The sequence below is a fragment of the Microtus pennsylvanicus genome, chromosome 13, assembly GCF_037038515.1.
Source record: "Microtus pennsylvanicus isolate mMicPen1 chromosome 13, mMicPen1.hap1, whole genome shotgun sequence".
Classification (NCBI taxonomy): domain Eukaryota; kingdom Metazoa; phylum Chordata; class Mammalia; order Rodentia; family Cricetidae; genus Microtus; species Microtus pennsylvanicus.
The window spans coordinates 73,315,600-73,336,891 of NC_134591.1; the positions used below are offsets into that span (position 1 = coordinate 73,315,600).

General features: G+C 50.1%; 1 protein-coding gene across 3 annotated transcripts in view; it reads right to left on the bottom strand.

Annotated features, from left to right (window-relative positions):
• The window catches only part of Tmem51 (transmembrane protein 51), a 49,367-nt gene extending 35,906 nt beyond the window's left edge, over positions 1-13,461 (bottom strand). Inside the window, exons 1-2 of one of the 3 annotated variants that reach the window (XM_075946059.1) lie at positions 12,534-12,678; positions 9,737-9,854 (exon numbers count right to left, since the gene is read on the bottom strand). The gene's annotated coding sequence lies outside the window, so the exon portion shown is untranslated. Of the gene's footprint in view, positions 1-9,736; positions 9,855-12,533; positions 12,708-12,961 lie in introns of those variants that run through there. The other 2 variants (XM_075946057.1, XM_075946058.1) reach the window with 2 other exon arrangements.
• Between the last annotated feature and the right edge of the window lie 7,831 nt (positions 13,462-21,292).

A 21,292-nucleotide genomic window follows, 5' to 3' on the forward strand; every position in this document is an offset into this window, starting at 1 on the left:
GAAAACAAAACCTTTCAGGTGTGCACTGAGAACGCTGCCCCAGTTTACCAACTGGTCTGTCAAAATGCTTTAATTTTAGAAACCTAATCTATCAACCATTCCTTGTATAATTTTGCCTTTTACCACCACATTTAAAAGCCCCTTCCCAAAGAGGGCTGCAATAACTTGGCAGATAGTCACTGACCCAGTGATGGAGGGTCATCATGGCTGATCACGCCACATGGGGAATCTACAGATCCTGATACTAGGCAGGGGGCAGGCACCTCTCCCATGCAGGAACTAGAAAGGCCCTGTCTAGTTTTGAGAAAACAGCAGACAAAACCAATTTGAAGGACTAAACAAACTAAGCTGGCCAGCACACATCCAGGCTTTCAAGGTCAGGGAACACAAGGCAAATCTGAAAACCCTCAAGGGTCAGAAGAGACTTAGAGTCTGTGTGCTGTTTTAGATCGGATGCCAGAGCAGAATATGGCACTGGGAAGGCTAGAGCCTTCCAAATAAATGCCATAGCGTTGGCGACAATAATGTCATGACTTATACTGTTCAGAGCAGCTGCCCTCTATGTTCATGGGAACGGCATCCTAGGATTCAAACGACTGCATATTGCTGGGTCTCTACTGAACATGTCTATGATTTTTCTTGTCATTCATTATCCCTCAAGCAAGACAGTTTAAGAATTCTACAGTGTTTACATTGTGATTGGTATTATAATAAAGGGTCAGCCATGGGGGTACTAACCTCTAATCCCAACTCTCAGGAAGCAGAGGCAGGAGGATTGCAACTTCCAGACCAGCCTGGGTGCTATCAAAAGACCCTGCCTCATTTCCTTTGCTGTGATAAACTATCCTAGCGAAGGCAATGGAAGGAAGGTAGATTCTGACCAGCAGTTCCAGGATACAGCCCATCATGGCAGGGAGGTCAAGGCAGCAGAAGCAAAGTGGCCGATCACATCACATCCACAATCAGGAAGCGGAGGCAAAAGAGTGCATGCTGGTACTCAGCTCCAGGTGGAGGGGGGGGGGAGAAGAGAAGGAAAGGGAGAAACCTGAATTCGGTTTCCAGGATCCACACAGCAGAAGCCAACTCCTTCTGACTGATGCTAGACTTTCACAAGCACTGGGTGACTGGCACGCATCCTGTGAGTGTCCACATGAGTGTGCGCGCACACACACACTCACACACACACACACACACACAGAGAGAGAGACAGACAGACAGACAGAGACAGAGAGAGACAGAGAGAGAGTCGGACAATTTGAATAGAAAAGCAGAACAAATAGGAAGTGAGAAGCCATCAGACTTCCTGACCAGGGGTGAGCGGGAAGAAGAAGGAAGTGGAAAGTGGCTGCTCAGGACCAGGGCCTGGGGTCAAGAGGGCCTGGCAGTGGACACTAGCTGGGAGGATGGAGGGCAGGGGGCCCCTGAAGAGGTCAGCTCGGAGAGCTGGGGAGCACCAGCTGCCAGGCCTGCAGCAGGCAGGCCAAGGTGGTGAAGGTGTCCGTTCAGCTCTGCACAGGACTTTGCCTACTCATTTGATGGCTTCCTCCTTCACCGACTCCTTCCTGCTCCCCGATAAGGTGTGGGCCCCTCGAGGGCAGGGGCTGCCTCTCCTGTGTGCTCTGCACCCCAAAGTCAAGAGTCACACCAGATCCATAGGAAAACTCAAGGAGTACAGAGTTCTATTTCCAAAATGATTCTGCCCTCATTTTTTTTATTGTGCTAAATTTCTACTGGGAAATCCCATTTGTTCTTTATAACATAAACTTTATGACTCTCCCAAGTTTTTAAAAATATTATCGAGAGGACGTGCACCTGTGGAGGTCAGAGGACAGCCCTGCGGAGTGGATTCTCTCTCTCCACCTCTCCATGGGTCCTGGGGAAGCGCATCACAGCTGAGCCATCTCAACAGCCTCATTATCAGGTTTTCTGTATGCAGTTTGGTAGCGTTAAGGGTGCCCTGTCGTAGGACAGCCATCACCGGCAGCACACCCATCCCATATAGCTCTTTATTTTGCAAAACCACACCCCTCCCCAGCACTTGACAGCTCACTGTCCCCCTCCCTTTGTCCCTGGAAGCCACTTTCCATCCTTTACTAGTCTGGGGATCTGAACGTGGGTCCTCAAGCTTGCACGCAAGCTCTGTCCACTGAGCACATCTCTCTGGTTTGTCTACTCATAGGCCTTTTTCTCTTAGCACAAAGACTGCAGGTCACACGTGCCAGACGTCCTTCTGCTTGAAGGCTGAAGGCTATTCATTCTGTGCACGGGCCACGTTCTGTCTGCTTCTCCATCCACCAGTGGATGCCCCTTCCACGTTCTCGCTCTCACAAACACAGCTACGAGCACAGCACGCAAGTGTCTCTCCTGAACCCAGTTCTTTTGAGCATATACCCAGAAATGGGGCTGCTGGATTGCATGGCGACTCTATTCTAATTTTTTGAGCAACTGCCAACAAACACTAAAATAGCTTCTAGGAGGAAATTCTGTAGTTTTTTTCCCCTTCTGCCCCACCCGCACAGCTCTATCAGCCCCTGTGAACTCAACTCTCCTACTTCCAGGATTTTGCACAGGTTGCTACATTCATCCCCTTGCTGCCAGCTGAACTTCATTACCCTTCCCAGTTCAACTCAGACTCCCCTTCTTTAAAAATCCTTTCCCTGAGGCTGAGGAATGTGGCCCAGTAGGTAGCCTGCTTGTCTAGCGCTTATGAGGTTCTGGGTTCGATTCCCAGCACTGCATTAAGCAGACGTGCGGGCAGATCTCTAATCCCTGCACTCTGGGGTGGATAAGGAGTTCAAGCCCATCCTCAGCTACAGGGTTCTGGGCTAGCCTGTGCAACATGAAATCCTATCTCTAAAATAAAATTAAACATAAAATTAAACCCTTCCCTGTGCTCTGCATTTGAGTTAACATCTCCTTCCTGGGCCTGGGTCCCCTGATCATATTCCAACCGTATGGTACATTCCCATGTCTCCTGATGTGGGATCCCCCTCTGGATACCATTGGTTAATAAAGAAGTTGCTTTGGGCCTCTAGCAGGGCAGAATTGAGTAAGGTGAGAATTCCAAGCAGATAGAGGAAGAAAAAAGGCGGAGTCAGGAAGATGCCATGTAACCACCGGAGGAGAAAGACACCCACCCGCCCGCGTTACCGGGAAACGACAAGCCTCCTAATAAAATTAAAATAATAGGAATGGGTTAATTTAAGATGTAAGAGTTAGATCACAAGAAGCGTAAGCTATTGGCCAAACAGTATTGCAATTAGTATAGTTTCGGTGTGATCATTTCGGATCTGGACGGCCGGAAAGGAACAAGCAGTCTTTGTCTATATCCTTCAGGACCACAGGTTGTATCCCTGGGGGCAGGGGCTCCCTCTCTGTTGAACACAGGCTCAGTAACTAAGGACTGTAACAGTGCATTTGTTTACCCATTTGTTTATGCAAATATCTTTGCATATGTCTAAGTCCAAGACACAGCCATTTGCGCTGCTAATCCTCTGAAAACCAGAGTTGCCCAGAGGCAGTTCCAATCCGTAATTACCAACCTAATTACCAACCTGTAGTTCATGGTGCTACAGACCCGAAGCCTCTTCAGATTGCTTTCCTAGAGGGAGGCTGAGAGCTTTTAAAAATCATGTTTCTTCTACTACATATTACTAATCCTGGTCCACACCCTAATCAAGTCAGACAGTGGGAACTGGGAAAACGCAGCATAAGACGGCGAGTCATTCTCAGCCCCCGCCCCTCTCCAGACCTGATGTGAAGAAGAAACTGGCAAAAGTTAAGATTTCATTAAGAGTAGCTGGGCCTACAGCTTAGTGGTTTAGTATATGCAAGGCTCAGAGTTTAGTCCCAGTATCTGCCTACCCCAAGTCTCATGAAGAGAACATGCCAGAACCTTCTGAAGACTTCCAGAATTATATATTACATGAGACCATGATCTCAAGGTACTGGTACACCATGATGAGCTTGGGTTCTGGTTCTTGCATTCATACGTTGGATGAATGAAGTTCCTAGTCCTGTTAGGCCAGGAAGACAGTCCTGGGGGGTTGTCAGTCCACAAATCTCCACACAGGTACACACACTACACTCATTCACACTACACACATACATACACACACTACACACATACATATACACACACATACACACACACACTACATACATACATACACAGAGAGAGAGAGAGGAAGGGTTGGGATGCAGTTCATTCGACGAGTGCTTGTCCGGCAAGCACAAAGCTCTGAGTTCGAGCCCCACACCATACAAACTAGTGTGGTGGGCACGCCTATAATCCTAGCACTCAAGTGGTAGAGGCAGGTGGATCTGGAGTTCAAGATCACGGTGGAGAACTTGGCGAGTTTGAGGCCAGCCTGGGATATGTGGGACCTTGCCCCAAAAAGTGAAAAGAGAATATTAAAAAGAAGAGGAGCTGGGGAGATGGCTTAGCAGTTAAGAGCGCTGACTGCTTTCCAGACGTCCTGAGTTCAATTCCCAGCAACTGCATGGTGGCTCACAACCATCAATAGTGAGATCTGGTGTCATCTTCTGACATAAAGTCATACTTGCAGATAGAGCATTCATATACATAAAATAAGTAAGTAAATAAATCTTCCTAAAAAGGAGAAATGACTAAATAGGAAGTAGGATTATTATGCCTGGGTGGTAGATAAGTGCAGCCATTGAATAAAGTAATGCGTGCTTTTAAAAAAAGAGTTATTTTTAATTTATTTGTAGGTTAGTGCTTGCATATATGCGTGTGTGTGTGTGTGTGTGTGTGTGTGTGTGTATTCATGTGTCTGTAGGAACCCAAGGAAGCCAGAAGAGGACATCAGATCCTCTGGAACTGGAGCTCTGGCTGTTTTGAGCTGCCATGTGGGTTCTGGGAGCCAAACTCAGGTCTTCCGCAAGAGCAGCCAGTGACCCTAACCATCTCTCCAGCCCTGAAGACAACATTATAAGCAGGGCTGCTGCCAGATAGCAATTAGCAATGGGCTTTCCTAAAGTGTCTTCCTAGTGCATGCACAGTGTGGCCTTCAGCCAGCACAGTCTGTGCTGTGGATGTGGGTCCAGGCCAGCTCGCTTCCTCACACCAACGCCTAGCCTCCTTTGAAATGCTGGTCACAGTCTACACTTGGAAGCACTCATCAGTGAGGTCCCGTGCCCACCCGCCCCTTGCTTCTGTTTCTTCTAAGAACTGAGGAGGCTTGGGAAAGAGCAGCTTTCTACTTGGGGAAAGATTTTACTTTTAAGGTCTCTGGATTCCTTAAAGGGACTGTTTGCACTCAGGGTATATGTAGAACACTTGCAGGCAGCTCCTCCTTCCTTCTGGCCCTGCCTCCCACCCCTGACCTCTGTCCTTGCAAACCCCTGAGCTGCTTCTTGGGAACCAGCCAAGGAAACCCGAGTTCCCAGGATCACAGCATTAAAAACCCAGTGGCCCGGAGCAGGACCGCCCAAAGCTCTTACTGCAGAGACAAACATACGCTGTTTGATTCAGACTACACTCACATACAGACTGCCCATAAGCCCAAGAGATGCTCGGCAGGCAAAGGGATGTGTGGTGAAGCCAAGCCTCGTGACTCGCGTTTGATAAGACCCACTTGGCAGGAGGAGAGAACCAACTCCTGCCAGCTGTCCTCTGATCTCGTCAGCCATACCTTGACACAAGCGCACCCTAGCTCACACCCACACATACACACACAAAATAAGTAAATAAATGCGATTTTAAAAATACACTGGGTGTGGTGGCACACACCTTTAATCCTAGGACTCCGGAGGCAGAGGCAGGAGGATCTCTGGGAGGTGAGTTCCAGGACAGCCAGGGCTACATGGTGAGAACTTGTCTCAAAATACCAAAATAATAATAATTTAAAATTTTTAATAAAAGTACTTTCCATGGGCCAGTGAGTGACTCAGAAGGTAAAGGTGCTTGCCACCAAGTCCAGTGACCTGAGTTTGATTCTTGGGCCCCACATGGCAGGAGAGAGCCAACTCCTGCAAGTCATCTCTTGACCTCTGTGTACTAACCATGGCACCTACACACTGCCTCAACACCTCTCAGACAGACGCAAAACAAAATGTTTTTAAAATTATGCATATAGATTTCTAGCCTTTCTTCTCTTTCATGTTTTAAAAAGACAAGGCAAGAACATTTAGCCAACCGTCAAACCCACTGATAAGATAATACATAAACCTGTGGCAAATGCCTACCAGAACCAGAGTAGTGAAGGCAGGAGGATCAGGAGATCAAGATCATCTTTATCTATATAGCTAGTGGAGACCAGCCTGGAATACAAAGCCCTCGTCTCAATAAACCAAACCCGACCCGAACAAATAAAAGAAGTTGCTTATAGCCTGGAAACATTAGCCTGGAAGTCCCCCATTGTCCATCCAGGACTCCATCAGTACCATGTCCATCCAGGACTCCATCATCAGTACCATGTCCATCCAGGACCCCATCATCAGTACCATGTCCATCCAGGACCCCATCATCAGTACCATGTCCATCCAGGTCTCCATCATCAGTACCATGTCCATCCAGGACCCCATCATCAGTACCATGTCCATCCAGGTCTCCATCATCAGTACCATGTCCATCCAGGACCCCATCATCAGTACCATGTCCATCCAGGACTCCATCAGTACCATGTCCATCCAGAACTCCATCATCAGTACCATGTCCATCCAGGACCCCATCAACAGTACCATGTCCATCCAGGACCCCATCATCAGTACCATGTCCATCCAGGTCTCCATCATCAGTACCATGTCCATCCAGGACCCCATCATCAGTACCATGTCCATCCAGGTCTCCATCATCAGTACCATGTCCATCCAGGACCCCATCATCAGTACCATGTCCATCCAGGTCTCCATCATCAGTACCATGTCCATCCAGGACCCCATCATCAGTACCATGTCCATCCAGGACTCCATCAGTACCATGTCCATCCAGAACTCCATCATCAGTACCATGTCCATCCAGGACCCCATCAACAGTACCATGTCCATCCAGGACCCCATCATCAGTACCATGTCCATCCAGGTCTCCATCATCAGTATCATATCCATCCAGGACCCCATCATCAGTACCATGTCCATCCAGGACTCCATCATCAGTACCATGTCCATCCAGGACCCCATCATCAGTACCATGTCCATCCAGGACTTCATCAGTCCCAGAAGTCTGCCCCCAAGAGGCTTCCCTTGCCTAGGAAGCAAAATCTCTGCACATTTTATTTTGCCTTTAATTCTCGTTTTAAAAAATATTTTTAAAATATTTAAGATAAGTATGGGGGAGTAAGAGAGAGTTATGTACCTCTCTCTCTCTCTCTGTGTGTGTGTGTGTGTGTGCACAGCAATGCACATGTGCAAAGGTCAGGAAAGGGGCTCCACGTGTCATCCTCAGCACTCCCTGCCTATTCCTTGGTGGCAGTGGTTCTCAACCTACGGGTCGCAAACGACCTTTCACAGGGGTCACATATCAGATATCCTGCCCATCAGATAATTTACATTAAAATTCATAACAGTAGCCAATTTTACAGTTATGAAGTAGCAATGAAAATACTTGTATGCGGGGCTGGAGAGATGGCTCAGCGGTTAAGAGCATTGCCTGCTCTTTCAAAGGTCCTGAGTTCAATTCCCAGCAACCACATGGTGGCTCACAACCATCTGTAATGAGGCCTGGTGCCCTCTTCTGGCCTGCAGGGGTACGTGTAGGCAGAACATTGTATACATAATAAATAAATAAATATTAAAAAAAAAAAAAGAAAATACTTGTATGGTTGGGGGTCCCCACAACATGAGGAACTGTATTAAAGGGTTGCAGCATTAGGAAGGTTGAGAACCATGGCTTTGAGGCAAGGTCTCTCCTTGAACCTTCGGCTCTCATTTCCTCAGCTAGACTGGAAGCCAGTATACCCCAGAGATGGTCCAGTCTCCGCCCTCGACAAAGCTGAGGTTACAGGTAATGAAGAGATACGCAGTCTGTTGCAAGCTAGGGTCTGAACTCCTGACTGTAGAACAAGTGCTTTTAGCCACGGAGATACCACTCTAGCCTCCACCTTCTCTACCTCTTCCCGGGAAGAAGGGCTGAAATGAACAAGCCCAAATTAGGTGTTCCTTGGGACTTACTTCTGACATCCCACAATGCCTGGTCTGGGGAAGCCATGGGATCAGGGATGGCACCACCGGTTGACTTACGATGAATCCAACCGAAATCAGGCTCTTCCTCTGTGTTACCTTGGACTCCCACCAGTGCCATCCAGATGCCAGCCTCCTCTTTCTAAGAACCTCATGAGACGCGAGCATCATAGTCCTCTAACACTCATAGAGATGGAGAAGCATGGACTCCGAAGCCCCGCGCACCTCGCATTGTGTTAGATTTGGGTCAAGGCAGTGTCCTGACTGAACTGACCATACTACAGTCCAGACTCCTGAATTCCTGATGGCCTTCAGGTAGAAGCACATGAGTCTAGCACGTCAGAACCTGTGGGGGAAAACTAGTCCCTTAGGAGCACCACACCTCAGAAAACAAAACCGAGGTAACATGGTAGAGCAAAATCACTCATTCCTACAGCCAGTGCGGCTGGGTCCATGACACTGCCCTTCCTGTCTTTACGAGGGATAGGTGTGTGCTTGCCGTGCGGAGAAGCAGCATTTTCCTTAGTCTGCGGTTTCAGAGACTGCGTGGCTCAGTGGGTAAGGCAATCTCAGACACCAACATCTCCCTCCCCGAGGACACTGAGCAGACAGGCTCTGACAACGCCAACCCCACTCCTATGCCTTTCAGGCCCCCTACCCTTAACTCCTTCTCAACACACCGCTGTGGAGCGTGTGCGGCCTAGAGAGAAGGGGGCTTCTGGAAGGGGGGATCACCCTGCGTGGGCTTTCAGCTTCAACTCTCTGCTCCTAAAGAATCACCCACGGGGTCTGAGGATGTGGGGCTCAGTTGGTAAAGTGCTCACCACCCAGCTCGCTCGAGGCCCTCGTTCCAGCCCCAGCACCACGTCCAGCATGGCGTTGAATGTCCTTACATTCGGGAGGTGAGGCAGGAGGAGCAGAGTCGTCCTCAGCTATATACAGAGTACAAAGCCAGCTTGGGCTGCATGAGACCCGGTTCCTCAAACTAACAAACAAACAAACAAACAAGCAGAAGGACCCTCAAAAACATCCAAGACAGACTGATGGGATGGCTCAGCAGGGAAAGGTGTTTGTTGTCAAGCCCAGGACCTGAGCTCCTATCCCCAGAACCCAAGGTAGAATTAAACAAGTGACTCCCCAAAGTTGGCCTCTGACCTCTACGCACATGCTTCGGCAAGCACATACCTGCACATCCACACTAATAGTTAAGTAAGATGAAATAAAAAGAAATCATCTTAGATAGAGTTGGAAAAGACAATCTCAGGTCCTGACTCTGATCTCAGGCTTGTCTTTCCCTTTCCTTGAGCCTCAGTTTCCCCATTTGCAAGATCAGCAGATTAGACTTCTGAAGCTGAGGCCCCTGCTGGTTCCAACATTCTAGGTCCAAAAGTGCCCAGCATGCAAATGGGAGGGCGGCTGAGCCTGTAAATCTAGGCCAAGGGAGACGGGAGCTGGGAGCCCAGTAAACAGCTGACTGGAAGCAGGCTGTGCACCAGGGCTAAACAGCCGTTCTGAGCTAGGACTGGGGCTTGAGAGAGGGCAGTGAGGAGTCAGCCCAAGGTGTGGTGGCTGGAACAGCTTAGCATAGACCCACCTGTCAGATCTCTGGCCCCAGTCTTGGGCCATCTGGAAGTGGTCAAGGCAGCCTGGCCTGTGGCGGGGGAAGGAAAACCAAACAAGAACTCCCAGGAGAGGAGGCCCGGCGCCAAGCCCTGGAAAAAAAAAAAAAGACACTGCCTAGGCCAGGGTAGGCTAGGCTGCGCCACCTGTCCAGGCTGGGAGAAAAGCAGGACTCAGTGGAACGTCCAGAAAGATCCAGACGCTAAGAAATTATCCAACCTGACCCCCACGTGGCCAGGCCCCTTGGGGATCACATGAAGGACCCCAGAAGGGGGTCTGGGCTTCTGTGTGCCTCTAACTGCTGGCTCTTCTGAATCACATGGGTATACGAAAGTCGTGGGTGGACAGCTGGACGCTCCCCCCTCTACCTGCTCCATTGAAGGATCCCCCTGTAACCTTGAGGCAATGAGAGAATTCGGACACGGAAGGTGTTCTTGAGGCTGCTCAGTGCGGGATGTGCTCCCCTGTGTGCCAGAGCGTTCATCGTAAAAGTGAAAGGAAACAGCAGCCAGATGCAGATTCCACACACCCCACTGGAAGATGCTGGAACTTTCCCAGCATCTCCGACTCCCTAGGATTCTGCCCTAGGCTCTCCGCAAGAGGAGCTTAGAGCCCAAGCCCTTCCACTCCAGCCCAAGAGGCTGGAGAGGGAACCCTGCCAGCCTCAGAACAAAAGTGTAGAAACACCATGGTGTAAATCTGATGCCTCCCCGTCCTCCCCACCCCCACACTGCCAGGGGCATCGGCTCATACAGAATGTGAGCAGGAGCCACCTCTTCTGTCCCCAGTGTAGATGGAGAAAGGCCTGAGCCTGTGACATCTGGAACCCAAGCAACAGTTGGAGAGTGCAGGGCCCTGCCAACATCCTGGGAACTCACGGGCTCCCTCGCAGGAAAGAGGGCAACCATTTGGGCCTCCCACGGAGTCCAGCAATCTTGTCCTTGATCATTAGTCATGTGTGAAGGTCACAAGTTAATCCTTGCCTCCTGTATGGTCTTCTATCCAGTGCCCCTCTGTGTCCCGGCTGTCCAGCCCATAGCCGGCTTTCCTGCTCCTGTCTTTTTTGAATTAAGTTTGAGTGGCTGCTGCTGTGTCTTGTTCAGTGCTGGGGGTGGAACCCAGGGCCTCATGTGATGAGCAAGCACTCCACCACTGAGACCTGCCCGCCACCCTCACAAGAATTATCTTAACCTCATGATCAAATGACTCCCCTGCCTTAAGACCTGGAATGAAATGTGTCTACACCGTCCACCTTAGGCAGCTCCTGGCCGATGGAAAATGCTCCGTCTACCTCTGCCCATCTCTGTGGGATGCTCCAAGACAACCCTTGCCTGCCTAGTCTGTCTCATCATGGACCCCCCCAACCCTCCCACAAACCCACCCTCACTCCCTGAATGGTGCTGCACCCAGTACATCTCCACATTGTTGCTGCTGCCATCTGAGCAGCTCTGACACCTTCTTCTCCTGTCCCCCAAGGGATGCCAGTGTCCCGATCACTACACCAGTTCTTTGCTTTTTTTCCCCCTCCTCGGCCCTTCTAATATAGCAAACTACAGAGTATGCGCCACCATTACCTCATCCCAGTCTAGGGGCCCAGTGCTCCCATCTCAGAGGAGGAGATTGGCCATCCTCGATCGTGCAGCCAACATAAGTACAGCCAGGCTGCAGCATCAGAAGCCCTCCAAGGCCCTTGCCATATCTACCCCTGATTTCCTGGATTTCCTGATTGGGCAGGCCTAGCCTTGGGTGAAACCCAATGACTATCAGATTTACCACCAGTCTCTCTTATTCTCCTGTCATCTCTTTCGGTCTGGGTCTGGAGAACTTTTGATCAGTTCTGAGAGAGAGAGATTCGTGGCAGGTCTCAGTGGGGAAGCTGTTTGACCCTTCTATTAAGAGATCAACCTTCACATTAGCCTTCAAAACAAAAACCAGAGGAGACCCTGGAGGAGACAGGTGGGGACTCCCTGTACCCGCAAACTTGCATGGTCTCACCTACTTAGGCCCTGCCTCTTCGCTCTGCCTCCTAAATTTCTAGATTGGCCAAGGACCTGGCTCAGAGCCACACGCATCATCAGAGGAGCAAACCTCCACTTTGCAGGGTCCCCCATAACAGCATCCAGAACATATCTCCTGTTCCTGCCCTATGGCTGAGAACAATTGTCTCTTAAAGGGGCCAACGTGGTAATCAGACATGGTGTTTCCTTCTCAAATGCACCTCCAATGCTCACATCAAGTTCGAGCAAAGTTACTCTCTCGTAGGTATTGTATCTCCCTTGAGCCCTAACTTATCTACAGAGTTCTTGGTCTGCTGGACAGGAATGCCTAGCCTCAGCCCAGGGCTCTGTCATTCCTATTTTACTGGTAAAGAAACCAAGGATCCTGGAGACTCTCCACCCCTCGATTGCTTCTACAAGCACGAATCTTAATCGGGTAACAGACAGAAACAGGAGTAGATGGTGTCCACCACCACTAACAAGAATAGGGGCTCGCGAGACCAGCGAGGTGCTCTATCTCTCAAAAGCGCCCGAGCCCAGGTGCATCTGTCCAGGCCCAGGCAGATGGCACCTGTCCCAGCCAACAGAGGGCCCCCGAGGCCGAAGCCGGAGCGTTACAGGAGGCGGGAGTACCCCACAGTGGCCGGGTGCGGCTGCAAAGAGTGCGGGATTCGGAGTTCCCTGGGGGACAGGTTCTGCGTGATATTCCGGGAAGCACGGAAACCCAACTGGGGCCCCCACAGTTCATCCCCCGGCGCAAGGGCGCAGACTCACCCAGGAGGCAGCGGGTCGCACTGGGTCTCTGCCCGGCCGCCTGGGGCTGGGGGTTCCGCGACAGCCCCCCACCCCAGGCAATCATAGGCCTAGGAGCCGGAACTGGGGAGCGCAGCGTGGAGAGGGAGCGCAGCCCGGCTACTGCGGTGGGGATTAGCCAGCAAGGGCCAAAGCGCGGAGAGCTCGAGGGAGGGACCGAGGGCGCCCGCAGGAGGCGCCGCCCACCTGCCCACCCTGCTCCCTGCGCCACCGGGCGGAGACCAGGACCCCGGGGCGGAGCAGGCTGGAGGGCCAGGCACTGCACAGCGCAGTGCAGGGTCCCTGACCTCGTACTCTGCGGCAGGGGGATGGCTGTTTAAGGGGACACTTGCGGGGGTAATGGGAGCTGGGAGTCCCTGCTCGGCGACCTCACCTGGCGGTTAACTCACCTTCCTGTGCGCGCAGACGGCCGCCTTTTCTCCACCCGCAGCTCCGGGTCGCCCAGCCCAGTGTCGGGCGGAGGAGGGAAGGAGGAAGGAAGCGAGGTTTTCCCAGCCTCTCAGCTTACGCCCTCGGCCAGCTTCCCACTCTCGGGTCTCCCGGACGCTTTCAGGATCGCCACTTTGAGCCCCAGGTCGGGTAGAGTGTGCGGCCCGGGAGTGTCCCCAAAAAGGGCGCGTTACCAGTTTGGCAGAAAACTTTCCAGCGAATCACAGGCAGACTTCTCTCTCAGCCTGGAGTGGGGGAGGGTCCTACGAACTGAGAGCCGTCTCACCTGCCTGGAAGTTTGCCTGGAAACGCCGCGACTCCAGGCACGGATCTATGTTCCTTGCCAACTCAGAATTCCGACAAGAGTCAGGCCAGGGTCTGCTTCGTGGGTGCGCGCCCAACTCTTTGAAGTTCAAGGCCTGAGAAGTCCTTGGGCCGCCCGGTGTCAGAGAAGCTGTTTGAAGACAAAAGGCGCCTCCTACTGGGGATGACCGCTTTCTGGACAAGCTGCACAGCTTCGTTGCAGCCAAGCTCCCTTGGGATTACTGGATACTCCCAGTCTGCAAATTCACAGGGCTGTATTCTGCCGGAGTCCAATCACACACTGTAGGCTGCAACTTCTAACTTGCAGTAACAGCTAGCAAAAGATTAATTTGAGGATGATTTGTGAATTGGGAGGTGCAAAAGGTGTTTTTGGAAATAGAGGCTTGGAGCCCAAAAGTAGCTGCTGTATCCTTACCCTGAACCCAGCCTGGGTTCCCATCCGCTCCCCTGACCATTCTCCCTCAATCCTCCACAAACCTGCAGATAGTTACTGGTTACACCCAACACCCAGGCCTCTAGGCTGCAATTCATCCTGATAGACTGGAGGCAGGTCATTCAGACGGTCCCTAAGGTGGAAACAAGGAATACTGGTACTTTTCCACCCCTGGGATCCAGGCCCAGCCCCGCCCCACTCCGCATCTCATCCAGCTGGGCGGGTCCATCTATCTCGTCTATCTCGGAAAACCAACCTCAAGGGTGGAGAGGCCAAAAACTTCACAGTCAAAGAGTAAAGCCGAGAGAGTGGCAAAGTGTGTGCCGCTCATTACCAACCCTGTTCAACTCTCTGCCTCCCCTGTTCAACTCTCCGCCCCCGTGTGGTTCTTTCCCCTGTATCTTCCCACACAGGAGCGGCCAGCCAGTTCACCCCACTACGTGTTAGCTCACCAGGGTCTGAGACGTGTCCTTAGGGCAAAAGATTTAAAGCTATGAATCTCAAACGGTGACTTTGTATTACCTGTTGTGCTGTGTACCAGGCTTTTCCTTTTGGGACACTAACAGCGCCCAAATCACATCACAGAGGCTTATTATTAGTTTTGAATGCTCAGCCTACCTTGGGCTGGTTTCTGGCTAGCGCTTTACACTTAAATTAACCTGTTCCTCTTTATCTACCTTTTGCCTGGGGGCTTTTTTTTTTCATTCTTTCTGTGTATCTTACTTTCTCTCTTTCTCTACATCTGTCTGGCAGCTGCCTGACTTCTTGCTCCAGGTGTCTTCTTTCTCTCTTTCTTCTCCCCTTCCTCTCCTTCTTCTCTAGCCTAGATTTCTCCTCCTATTTATTCTCTCTGCCTGCTACCCTCGCCTATCCTCTCTTTCCCTAGCGATTGGCCGTTCAGCTCTTTATTAGACCAATCAGGTGCTTTAGGCAGGCAAGATAAGGCAAGTGCAACACATCTTCACACAATGAAAAAATACAGCATAGACAAAAGTTACGCTCCTTTACACGGTTAAAGGAATATTCTGCAGCATAAACAAATGTAACATCTTTGCCTAGTCAAAACAATATTCTACAACAGTGCTGTCTAGTTTTATGTCGACTTGACACAAGCTGTAATCACCTTTGGGAAGAGACCCTCAAGTATGAAAATGCCTCCATATATGTAGGCAGGCCTGTAGGGCATTTTCTTAAATTAGTGATCAATAGGGGAAGGCGCAGTCCCCTGAGTGCTGTAGAGAGCAGGTGGAGAAAGCCATGAGAGATAAGCGCCAGGAAGTAGCACCCCTCCTGGCCTCTGCATCAGCTCCTGCCTCCAGGTTCCTGCCCTGTCTGAGTTCCTGTCCCGACTTCCTTCATGATTAATAGTGATCTAGGCGCATAAGCCAAATACCACGCACAACTTGGTATTGGTCATAGTGTTTCATCACAGAAATAGTAACCCAGGTTGGAGGGCGGTTACCTACTCAACCCTGCCCTGCAAACATCTGACCTTCACATAGCACTAGAAGACCCTTGCTCTGACTTTTCACTAAAAACGAGTTAAGTTACACACTTGGATCTGCCAGCACCGAGGGAGTTGGGATTTGAACTAAGAGTCTTTATAGGACCCTGGTTCTGAATAGCTATGTCAGGAGTCTCCAAGTCTGGCAGAATAATATCCTCCAAAAGATGTTCACATCTCAGTCTCCAGAATCTGGTACCTTAGATGGCAAAGGAGACTGCGGGTGTGATCAAGCTATGGGTCATCAGTGGACGGTAGGAGGGCCAGTCACATCAGAGACACAGCAGCGGACGTCAGCATCAGATACACCTTCCGAAGAGGGGCCGTTAGCCAAGGGATGCTGGCATCCTGTAAGGGCCGAGAAAGGTAAGAGTGCATCTTGTGGCAGAAACCTCAGGAGGGTCTTCATGCTTGATGCGCTGGTTTCAGCCTGCGAGAGGCAGGTACCCAAACTCCAGAACTCTGAGATTAAGTAACCTTGCTACTCTAAGTCATGCATCAGTTCCTGGCAATTTGTTACAGCAGCCTGGGGAATGGGTACATCCAGCACTCTCGGCTGTACAGACTGATGCTGACTTCCCCAGCCCTTCTGCTGACTGTCCGCTGCAAAGCTCTTCTCTCCAGAGGCACCGGGATAAATCCTGAATCATGGATTTAGAAAGAGGATAGGATTTCACCAGAGCTGTCTTTATTTTGTTTTATTTATTTATTTGTTTGTTTGTTTATTTAGGCTTCTCTGCATTTGTGAGTTGTGTGACCTTGGGAAACTGTCCTACCCTTTCTGGGTCTCAGTTTTCTTCTTTAAATGTAAAGACAGTGATACTGGCTGGGCACAGGGGGGACATATGCCTATGACCCCAGAACTTGAGATGTTGAGGCAGGAGAACTATACATTTGAGGCCACCTTGGGCTGTCTTCTTTTGTTTCCAGTGAGGATTGAAGCTTGGGCCTCATGCATGAAAGCTGACTATTTTACCATGAAACTTCATCTCCAGCCCTAGCCTGACTAACTTAATGAGCTTTCTCCAAAACCAATAAACTAATTAAGTTAATTAAGTAATTCTTAACCTCAGGGCTGAAGATGTAGCTCAATGGATAGAGTGTTTGCCCTACCTGTGTTCCCCAGCAGGCCACAAACCAGGGGAGTGGCACACCTCTGTAATCCCAACTTTAAGGAGGCAGAGGCAGGAGGATCAAAAGTGCAGTCATCCTCGGGCCCAGAGCTAAATTTGAGGCCAGCCTGGGCTACATGATACCCTGTCTTTCGGTGATGACAATGATGAATGCATAGCGTCCGTGTGTGGCTCTGGGTCCTGTCTTCAGCACATAAAGCACAAAATCAGAATAAAAATAGTGATGCTAAAAATATCCCCCTTGCAGGATCGATATGAGGATCGGATGCAGCAGCGTGTGCCGGAGCTCTGAGTGAGTCCCTGTGACTTTCAGGCTGCAGCTGTTGGGGACACTGGCTTGCCTGCTCCTGAACACAAGGCTCTTCAGGGTACACCTGTCTAGCGGGCCCCGTCCTGAACTCTGGATGAGTGGGCAGTGATACTGAAGAATGAGACTCTATCTGGGCTTGGTGGTGCATGCCTGTAGTCCTGGCATTTGGGAGCAGAGGCGGGAGGGTCAGAAGTTTAAGGTCACTCTCCTTATAGAACAAAATTGAGGATAGTTCTCTCTCTCTCTCTCTCTCTCTCTCTCTCTCTCTCTCTCTCTCTCTCTCTCTCTCACACACACACACACACACACACACACACACACACAGAGAGAGAGAGAGAGAGAGAGAGAGAGAGAGAGAGAATCCCATCAACCAAACAAACAAACAAACAAACAAAACCACTAATTTTTTTTGTAAAGAACCATACATCACCCAGCACTGGGGAGGCAGAGGCAGGTGGATCTCTGTCAGTTCGAGGCCAACCTAGTCTACAAGAGCTAGTTCCAGGACAGGCTCCAAAGCTACAGAGAAACCCTGTCTCGAAAAACAAACAAACAAAAAAAAAAACCAAAAAAAAAGAACCATACATCAGCCAGGTAGTGGCGGCACTTGCCTTTAATCCCAGAACTCTGGAGGCAGAGGCTGGCAGATCTCTGTGAGTTCAAGGCCGGCCTGGTCTAAAAAAGCGAGTTCCAAGATAGCCGGAGCTGACACAGAGAAACCCTGTCTGGAAAAACAAATAAACAAACAAAAAGTGATACATTATCACTGGCCAGTGACTAGACCCCTTTCTGACCATGTGTAAGTGGAAATAAAACTATTTCTTCAAAATGTTAGGCCAGCACGATGGCCCAGTGGGCAGAGGTAAGTGCTTGCTGGGCAAGCCTGACAATTCCCAGACCCAAGTGGAGTGAAGGGCAGATCTGGCTCCACAAAGTTGTCCTCTGACCGCTATGTGAGCGCTGTGACATAGGTATGCCCCCAACCATACACACGTAATTGTTTTATATGTTCGTGGGCCAACTGGATGGCTCAGTGGGTGGAACTCATCGGCCTGAATTTGATCCTGACGGAAGGAGAGACAGACTCCCGAAAGTTGTCCTCTGACCTCCATATGTGCGTATGTGAGCATACGCACATAAGTAAATAACTGTAATTTAAAATTTTTAATATGTTTGTGATATTTAGAAGCTGGTCAGGAGTCAGCTGTTAGCCCTGTACCCTCTATGGCTGGCTGTGACTTCTACCATCTGTCACTGTTTTTCCTCCCAGGTCCCTGTTTTCCCTGCTTACTTTTTTTTTTTTTAAACAGAAACCATCGTGTACTCAGACTTACCTCAAACCTCATGATCCTCCTGCCTCAGCTCTCTGATTATAGATTCCAGCTACTTTTTCTAAGGGTTTATTTCTACACCCAGGAAGGGCTGAGACCAAACGTCTTTACCTCCAACACCCGTGCAGTCAGCAGTAAGTCACACGCGTGTGCAACCCGGATCATCCCTGCTGTTCACCAGGAAGAGACGTGTCTTGCGTGCGGGTTTTAGGAGTGACATAGTTGTCCCTGAAGAGTGAGTCAGCTCCTTGTGGCCAGCAAACTGTGCTCACATGGTGCCAAGCAAAATCAGGGAGTGGGACCATTTGTTTAAAGGAAACCATTTTTGCCTCATTTCCTGAACCATTTTAATTTCAGAAGTTTGTTCTCTGCCTACTCTCCCGGTGTCACTGGCCAGCTGGGACGAGCCAGAGCCTGGGAGGACATCCCAACATTTGGTACAGTTTCTCTTGTCCTGTCTGTCTTTTTCAGACAAGGTCTAACGACTTTTGCCTCTGAATGCTGGGGTTCCAGGCATGCAGTACCACGCCTGGCAGGCAGCGGTTCTTGAGAACCCTGACTGCACAGAACCAGTGGCTCCATCTCTTATTCCAGATGTGTGTACCTGGGCTTGCAGAAACACCCCTTTATGCCTCATTTGCCCCTTTAAGCCAATGGTCCGCATTGCTAGGTGGAGGATGCATGAGGCAGATTTTAGCCCATTCCCACTGCTCTCGGTGTCACTAAGCCTCTCACCTCTCAACAGGTGTGATGCTCAGCCGCTAACCGGGCCGTCTCCTCTCCCGGTGGCTCTTGGCACTAGTGATAGACTTCTTGGATGTTCCTGTCAAGTTATTTGGCATGCTCTATTGGTGGGGCTCCTTACTGCGGCTGTGACTCTTGGGGTCACCCAGAGGCACTGGGGTCACACGGAAGCCTCTGCAGACACAGAGTCTTTGCAGCAAGAAGGTGGTTACAGCAGTGAGAGCCAGTGTTAGGTCACTGCAACCACACCTGGGCTTGCTTTCTTGCTGCAGAGAGAGCGAGACCAAGAAGTCCCGTGCTGGCTGGGGCTTGCCAACCCCCAGGGCATTGCAGGATTTTTTTTTTCCTGACTGTCCTCTGATTTATGACTTAAGTTGTCTGAGGGCATTCTGGTTAGTTTTTGTTAACTTACACTAGCTAGAGTCATCTGGAAAGAGGGAACCTCAGTTTGGGGATTGCCTCCATCTGACTGACCTGTGGGCGTGTCTATGGGGCATTTTCTTGATTAATGATTGATGTTGGAGAGTCTACACTGTGGAGGCCTGAAAATGTGAGCCTATGTCCACGCTGACCAAAGGTCAGAGAGTTGAAACTTACCTCTGACCCCAAGGTTATTGTGTTTCTACCTTAAACAAAGGCTCTACCTGGATTTAGGAGTTCTGCTCTCTTAAGGTTCTTGTCAACAGGCGTGGAGAAGTTGTTAAGTTTCTACCTCAAACAAAGTCTACGGATCCAGCTAAGTTCCAGTTCCCTTAACTGGAATATACCATTGGATTCCACCCAGGGAGTGGTTTGCCTACAGAATGTTTTGGTCTAGGGTGTGAGCTCGACTTGTTTTGTTCTAGCAACAGAATCTTTAACTATGGACTTAGCCTGTGACCTTCAACTGTTATGTTCATTTTCTTGTATCAGTTTTTTTTCTTACTTCTACCTTTTGGGGTCACGGGTATTTTAAGCAGTTGGAAATTAACGCGGGTGAATCTCAGTACTCACTGGAATTCCCTCCCAATACTATCCTATATGTTTTTCTTTTTTAACACCCCCCCCCCCCGTCTTCCTATTCTTTACTAATGTTTTCTAAATCCCCACACCTCTACCCTGGCAAGAAGTACTTTGTCGAGGCTGGTCCCCGCTACAATGAGTGGTACCATCCCTGGGCAGGTGGTTCTGGGTGCTATAAGAAAGTTGGGTGAGCAACGAATGGAAACCAAGCCAGTAAGCAGAGTTCCTCCATGGCCTCTGCCTCACTTCCGGCCTCCAGGTTGCCTGCCTTGAGCTCCCTCCCTGGCTTCCCTCGATGATGGACTGTAAGATGAAACAAACCATTTCCTCTCCGGACTGGTTTGGCCAGCGTTTTACTGCAGCAGGAGAGAAGCAAGTTAGAAGACGGGGCTTTCCATTTCTTGCACCAGGACGTGAGAAGAATCACGTTGAAGGCCTGACCAGCAGTGGGGAGAAGCCTGCAGTGGGAGGGACCCGCAGTGGGGAGGGACCAGCAGTGCGGAGGGGCCTGCAGCACTGAAGATCAGGTCAAGACGCTATACTGGTTCTGCTGCCAGTTGGTAAGTGCTTTGAAATCACTGGGGATGCAGGGGGATCCCCTGTGGCTTAGATACAGAAGAAATGAACTCAACCCTTAGGCAAGAAATGGCAATTAGCATCCACTCTGAGCACGATCATACGCGGCGGTGTAAAGAAGGAGCACTGTGGTGGTGGATGCTAAGAAGCACAAGGCTGTGGATGTGGAGACTGGGAAGGACACCTGGGGCTTGCTGGCCAGGCAGACGAGCATAATCTGTGAGCCCCAGGTCCTAGTGAGAGACTGCCTTAAAAAATACAGTGGACAGCTCCTGGAGACTAACACCAAAGGTTAGTCTGCACACATGCAGATGCACACACACACACTATTCACCTTAGCAGCCAACACCCACAAAGTGTGCAGTGTGTTCGTGTCCCTCCTACACTGAGTGCTGACCCACTTATCCTCCTCAGCCATGCAAGAAAGAAAGTCACCAATTGAGCCCACCTTACAGATTAGAGACACACACAGCAGGACCGAGGGGCTTGACAAAGTGCTTACCGCTGATCTGTGTGAGGGTCTGAGTGGGACCCCAGGGGGTCCGTTGACCCTGTTCTGTTGGCCCAAGACTTCTATGCATGTACAGGGCAAGAGCTTTACCACAGAGCTACACCCAGCTCTGCAAATGGTTTTTTCTTTTTAATTTAAAAATTTAAAGTTATTGATACTAGATGAAGTATCTGCTTCTTTGATCATTGGGAGTAGAGGAGATCTAGACATTTTTTATTGCATTTTTTTCTGTTTGCATGCTTTTTTAATTTATGTTCAACATTTATTTGTTTGTTTATTTATTGTGTGTATGTGTGTTGATCCCACGCCCCTGCATATGCTACACAAATGCTCTACCACAGCGCTGCATATACTGGGTGTGGCAGGAGGATGAGAGGCTCAGTGTCACCCTCAGCTACTTCGTGAGTTCAAGGTCAACCTGAG